This window comes from Pituophis catenifer, unplaced genomic scaffold (genome assembly GCF_029215685.1).
Source record: "Pituophis catenifer annectens isolate HBS135680 unplaced genomic scaffold, rPitCat1.0.hap2 SCAF_3, whole genome shotgun sequence".
Classification (NCBI taxonomy): Eukaryota; Metazoa; Chordata; class Lepidosauria; order Squamata; family Colubridae; genus Pituophis; species Pituophis catenifer.
In genome coordinates, this window is record NW_027256883.1 from 130,416,159 (window position 1) to 130,422,158 (window position 6,000).

Genomic DNA, 6,000 nt, shown 5'->3' on the forward strand with positions numbered 1-6,000 from the left:
CATTTAACAGAGTTCAACTTATTTAAACAGAGCCACCTTTAATTAATTAATTATTTTTTAAAACATCAGTTTAAATTACTGATCAGTATGCCCCAGGGCTGTCAAACTCCCAGCCCACAGGCCGGATGTGTCACGTGCTGGCCACGCCCATGCCCGGTTTAGTGAAGGGGGAAAAAGTCCTGTGACGCTGCTGTGACGACTTCAATTTGACACCCCTGATATACCCTGAAACAATTGGTGCTATCAAGTATGGAGCATTTTGTAGCATTATCTGTATTTGTACACAATGTACTGCATAAGACCACCTTCTTGCCCTAATTTTAAAATATATACAGTAGTTGGATCTTAAGAGTTTCACAATACAGTTTAGTGCACTTTTGCAGTGTCAAGAAGTAACAATATTAGAGATTCAGATGGACAAGAGCCAATTACTCAGTAGTACATTTAACCATTGACATAATTTCTTCTAGTCTCTCTGACCTATGGGAGACAGCTGTTTGTCCTAATTGTACTTTCTGACTTCAATACAGAGGATAAGATGGAGCATGATTAAATTGGGAAAAAGAGTATCGCTAACAACTTATTTCCCTATGTAACCTGAAAGTAAGTAGGTGATCGATATACTTCAAGAAAAAACACAGCCAAACCTCCAAGTAGCTTGATGAGAATTTGGTTTCTTAAGCTTTGAAAAATGAGCTTTCCTGTCTTGAACGAGAGAATGCACAAAATAATATATTAGTACCCAATGGCCTCTGTATAATGCATGCTAGTAACTCAAATGTTAAAAAATTATCAAGCAATTTATTTAAAGTTTGAATTGAATTAAAGTTTTAATGACTGATCCTGTGTCCCCCCCCCCCCACTACATCGGAGCTCTTACCTAGAGAAAATGTATCTGTCCTAAAAAGGCATTAAAAGCTGAGGTGCTTGGCTTTTTGAAATAATTTGTTTGTAAAGTGCCATCATTATCTTACAAATTGATATGGTGATTTGTACCTTTTGTAGGGAGGAAAAACAAATGTGTTTATTTGTGGTGAAATATGAAAAGGGACTCACATTAGCAAGAGCATAATCCCTCAGCTATTTTGAGAAACTAATTACAATGGGAAATCAATTGGCGTATGTAAAGATCCAGGATAATACTGTTTGATTATATAGAAAATCTTATTGTTAACAAACATCTTTAATCTGCTAAGAATGCAGTAGAAGGCAGTATTAAAAATTTGTGCTCCATTGGACTGCTGAATGAGATAGGCAATATAATTATCTGTACTGTAAAATAAATCTCACAGAGCCCAATATAATTTACTGCTTAGCATGCATATTACAAGTTGTAGCATGCATAGTGAGCCTTTTCAACAACTCCCACTCATTTCAGAAGACACACTGGAAACACTGATAATATCACAGTGTTACCGGTAGGATTAATATCAGAACTAATCTACTATTTTACAAAATTAACCATGATTAAGTGCAGTATAGTAACACAGGTTTTATAAGTCAATCTCTCAATCCTGTATTTTATTTTTAAGTAAAGATTAAACATGAATATACTAATTTGTTTTATTATTTTAGCAAGGATAATTTTGTTATGGAAAACTAAAAAAGGCAACATGATTAAGTAGTTTATCTTGGTTAGTTTCTTCCTTATAAACTGTCATGGAGTTCATAGACTATTTTAAGGAAGACGCTCATCTGAATCTTAGCATAATTTAAGGAAATTTATGAAAGGGAAGATTTAGAATACCTTTTTGCCTCTGAAATCATTCCTGTACTCTAAAAAGCTGCTTTGGAGAAACATAAGGCTACCCTGAACAATGTGGGATTGAATGGGAGGATTTGTCTGAAATTATATTTGGTTCTCAGATGTCAATTTAAGGAAGGTAAGCGAAGGAAAGTTTCTTTGTTAGATTCAAAAGCAATCTCTGAAACTCTACAGAGAATAAAATGGATTTCTAGGAAAAGAAAGAAACAGGATATTTTCTTTTCACGGGTTTCCTTAAATTATGTTAGGGTTACTATGATCAAAACTGCATAAAATTCATGTATTCATTCTGATGCCATTCTTCAATATTTCTGTGCAATATAAAGAGAATATGTTAGCAAATAAACATGCAAAAATAACTACAATGGATTCTATTTCAAAAGTGAAATGTCAGTTATGGCTAGGATTTCTCTGCCCACACATATTTACACATACACCCTCTGCCCCTCCTTATCCGTATTGGCAGAAAGGATTTGAACTTGCATTTAATATCAACAGAAGCGCAGTTGAAGTGAAGGCAGTGGTTATCTATTAATTCCTGCATGAACTGATTATTTGCAGGACTGCCTGTCTCTAGTTGTATTGTTCCATCCCACATCCTCTGCCAAGTTAGGCATGTTCCAGGTCCTGTGATTTGGCTGGACCCAGGAAGAATACCACTTCCATGGCAATGCCTGGTTCTTGAATGAACTTCCCTGAGATTCAGTTTGCCCTGATTCTACTAGCTTTTCACAAGGCATTAAAAAACTGGCTTTCAGACTGGGATGTTAGATGTGTACACTTTGGGAGGTAGTATGATGTGGGTTAACAGCCAGATTGTATGTTTTGTTGTTATTGTTGACTACAGTTAACCATGTCTTTTTAGCTGTTCCTTAGCAAGTTGACAGCCATATAAACTGATCAAATATCTCCTCTCTCCTCCTCCTCCTTAGAACTTGAATAACTGCTGACATTTTGAATGTACACCAATCGGCATACATTAAAATGACATTTTGTTGCATTCAGCTCTCAAAGGGTCACCACCTCCAATATACACTTCCTCCTCCTCCCCCCTCCTCCTCCACAGGCTTTGATAACAGAAGTTTAACTTTTCCTACTTCTATTCCAATGACCCATATTACCTTCCTATACTCCATGCTTAATATCTAGACATAGTACCATGCTATGTATTCCAGTAATAGCTTGGTCCCCCTACCCCGCCTCATGGGAAGTTGAAGTATTAATTTCATGCAATTTTGAGGAGAATGAGATGGAATGTCAAAATCATACTTATTGCTAATGTATGGAATCTTATTGATTTGCTGAAATGAAACCCCTATTAAAATTAATCCCAATGTTTAGAGTCCCAGAATATACAGTAGCAGCAAAATATACTGTCATCAATATAAGTTGTGATTGATGAAGCTTTTTTTTTTTTTCAAAATAATCATATACTGTACTAATTTTTTTTTTGTTCAACAAACATGCTGATTTATCTAATAAAGAACGATTGCAGGACTTGTCTCAGTCTACAAATGGACCAGGGTTTTTTTAGTCCAGTAATAAAGAGTACAAATCCAGCCTGTGATCTTAGAACTGTTTTTTTGATATGGCCTTACATTGCTGAAGTTTAAATACAAAAGTTTGTAAATTTTAGCAATATATTGCTAAAATATATTTTAGCAATATATTGCTAAAATTGCAATGATTTGATCAATGATATTGATCAGCCAATATTGTATTTTGCTTTTTCTTATTTAACAAATCTCCTTAGTTTAGACTTCCTTGTGGATTCCATGTCTTGGCTTTTTCAGTTATCTTTGAGAAAAATCTGAGGCCACATCCATTTTTGAAGAGTGCACGATTTCCCTTTGCTATTCTCCCAGTGAAATCACACATAGCCCCATCAGAACAGGAAAAACATAGGGTCCTAGATGTTGTAAGTTTTTATTTGTGCTCACAAATTGCTTTTGAAACAGCAGATTCTCAGCAAGAAAGCAGTCTTGAGAGGCATCAGGCAAGGCCTCCCAAAGAGGCTGTTTAATTAGAAATATATATGAGAAGATGCACCTGTAGGGCTCTGACCTTCTAACTAGTTTGAGTGGATTCCTAAATAAGCATGGAATTGTAACAGTTTAAAATTAGATTTTTTTTTATTACAATCATAGAATACATATGAATAATGGAGTAGGTTTTGCCTCTGTATAAAAAAAATAATTGCTGCTCTTTAGATGACATTTGTAACTGATTGTATTCAGGAACTTAGTGACAAAATCACGAAGTGAAATATCTATATTGTACTTTCTGCATTGGTGCTTACATATTTTCATTTGTAAAGCATTTTTTAAAAAAGCATTATGAGATGTAATGCTGATTTACAAATTCCAGGAGACGTAGGGTCCAATAAAAGCCAAATAGAGAATCTTTATTGAATCACAGCACAAAGTATAATAAACATACTATTGAAAATAATTACAGGAATGAAGTGGGCACTTATTTTCCTGGACTAAACTGAAATATCGCAGCTACATTGATTGGATTGCCACCCATCACAATGACAATGGCATATGAGATGGGGCAACACTGATGAAGTACTTAGTGAACATTAACATGGTGTACCTACCAGCTGGAGTATATTTTTATGTTGTTTATGATAAATGTATATAACTGAGTTTGCACTTCACTGGCTTTTTAAAGTCTTGCTGTTTGTATACGTTTGTGTAGACTGATCTTGTCTGAAGTACATTCAATAATGTCTAAAGCAATAAGTTGCATGTGGACACAAGGCATTGGTTAATTAGAATAAAGGAAAAGAATGCAGCTGTTTCTTGTATTTTTTCCCTGTTAAAACGGTGTCTTCTATAATTGCTATATTTAATCACTAAATGCAAGTACAATAGATGAAGAGAACTTGGTATTCCTTAGCAACTTTGGAATGAGTAAGTTACTTATTGGCACAGCAACAAGATAACCCATTTTTTTCTTATGAGGACACAATTTAAAAAATATTTTACTTACAGTAATAAATGTTAAGTAAAATAAATTAAGATGCCTCATGCCACACATTCCAGTTGTGCTGCAATAAAAGTTGAATGTAATTAAAAGATACCAGTTGAAGGTTAAAGCTTTTTACGTAGAAATACCAGTACTAGAAATAAAGTTTTTTTATATAAAAATATTTCTATATTTCTATTCTGTATTTCTATATTCCATATATAAAATATTTGAATATTTTATATCTTAGAAAGTGCACATTAAGCATTCATTTATAGTAAGACTCTCATTTCTCTACTCAAGATCTCATATAAACAGTTGTCATGTTTTCAGTAATGTACAGAAGATGCCGTAAATGTCTGTAGAGCTGGATTGCAAAGAGTGCTGACCCCAAAGCTTTTACTGAGTACAAAAAACTTGGCCATCTTTTCATATTTGGATTTTAAAAACCAAAATGTGACCTCAGCCTACAATATATAAGACACCATTTCTGTCATTAAAGAGCCGTGGTGGCACAGTGGTTAGGATGCAGTGTTGCATGTTAATTCTGCTGATTGCCGGCAGTTTGATTCTGGGCAGCTCAAAGTTGATTCAGTCTTTCATCCTTCTGAGGTCGGTAAAATGAGGACCCAGATTGTAGGGGGCAATATGCTGACTTTGTAAACCACTTAGAGAGGGCTGTAAAGCACTATGAAGCAGTATATAAGTCTAAGTGCTAGTGTTATTAAGAACTTTCAATTCTCACTTCTTCAAACAGATCCACTCATATTGCTAGCCTAACCTTTCCATCTCTTTTCCAGTGTGCATAAAGCTACCAATATTTTAGGAAAATTGTTTTCCCCAGTGGCTATACCTTCCATAGATCCTGGATGTAAATGAATCTGAATTTATATTAAGCTTCTTTTTTAATGTTTTTTTTTAAATGTTGAATTTACAATTGAATTCTGACAATGTAACTGCTGAGAGCTCATGTAAAAGAACACTATTGATTTTGATTATTTCCTGGTTCACCTGCAAAATGATAAGAGTGCAATAACCCAAAGAAGACCAAGGACAAAACGCTACCTTGAATCCCAGCTCCTATAACAAATAATTTTGATTATGGATAAAAGGATTTGGAGGAGAGAAAACTACTCTTTTCCCATCCATTTCTGAAAAACATATTTAGCAAAAGTTCTGAAATACTTAGAATTACTATGCAACTAAAACAATTAATTTTAACAATGTATTGCCACATCGATAGCAACATATTTTATACGCTA